This window comes from Phascolarctos cinereus, unplaced genomic scaffold (genome assembly GCF_003287225.1).
Source record: "Phascolarctos cinereus isolate Bilbo 61053 unplaced genomic scaffold, phaCin_HiC Scaffold_3;HRSCAF=262, whole genome shotgun sequence".
NCBI lineage: Eukaryota > Metazoa > Chordata > Mammalia > Diprotodontia > Phascolarctidae > Phascolarctos > Phascolarctos cinereus.
The window spans coordinates 199,920,571-199,921,392 of NW_027555736.1; the positions used below are offsets into that span (position 1 = coordinate 199,920,571).

Below are 822 nucleotides of genomic sequence, written 5' to 3' on the forward strand. Positions count from 1 at the left end.
TTCAACTCTGTAAGAATAAAATCCATTTCCCAATTGATAAATGGTCAAAAGATATGAATGGGCAGTTAAAATTTTTTTCTGACAATTTGAATATCTATTTCTCAGACTATAGCCATTGAAAAATAAACTAGTTTCCTGAGGTGTTTTATTTCAGGCTGCTTAAAAGACCATACCAAGCACAGTAGACTTGATCAACACAATAGCTAACTTGCCTGCATGGATTAGCAATGTAACTTCTGTATTCATCAGCTTTGTGTTAAAAAAAACAACTATTACTCATTGGTGACTTTTTAAAGATACACTATCAAGTCTGCCCTTTCTGCCTAATGCCTGAAAGATCATTTTTGTTCCAGGGATATACTTCTCGGGGTTTTCCAACTATTGCATCAATGTATCATCTCACCAGATGACACTTCTGCTCTTGTTGGCATCTGTTTAAGAGAATCCTGGAGCCTGACCAGACCTTTGGTAAAAGATTCCATTCAGATTAGGTCATCTCATGCTTGCCTCCCTTTTCAACTGTGTGGGACAGCACATACTTCTGAACAAAAATCTTTCTGCCGTTGTCAACATCACCCATTATGAATTTGGCTGTGCAGGCACAAACATGCAATTACGAGATCTCTTAGCTAGCTTGACTCCTGCTTCCTTTGCCAATAGTCACATAGTACCCACAACTGGTGTCAGTTTAACTTAATCCTGAAACAAGCAGTTTTCTTAGGAAGATATTCAAGTTATCAACAGATATATGAAAAATTCTATAAATCACTAATAATTAGAGAAATGCAAATTAAATCAACCCTGAGATTCTACCTCATACAC

The 822-nt window shown here is 36.5% G+C and overlaps 1 pseudogene; it reads right to left on the reverse strand.

Annotated features, from left to right (window-relative positions):
- Nucleotides 1–272: 272 nt before the first annotated feature.
- Nucleotides 273–580, reverse strand: LOC110220271 (cytochrome c pseudogene; annotated as a pseudogene).
- Between the last annotated feature and the right edge of the window lie 242 nt (nt 581–822).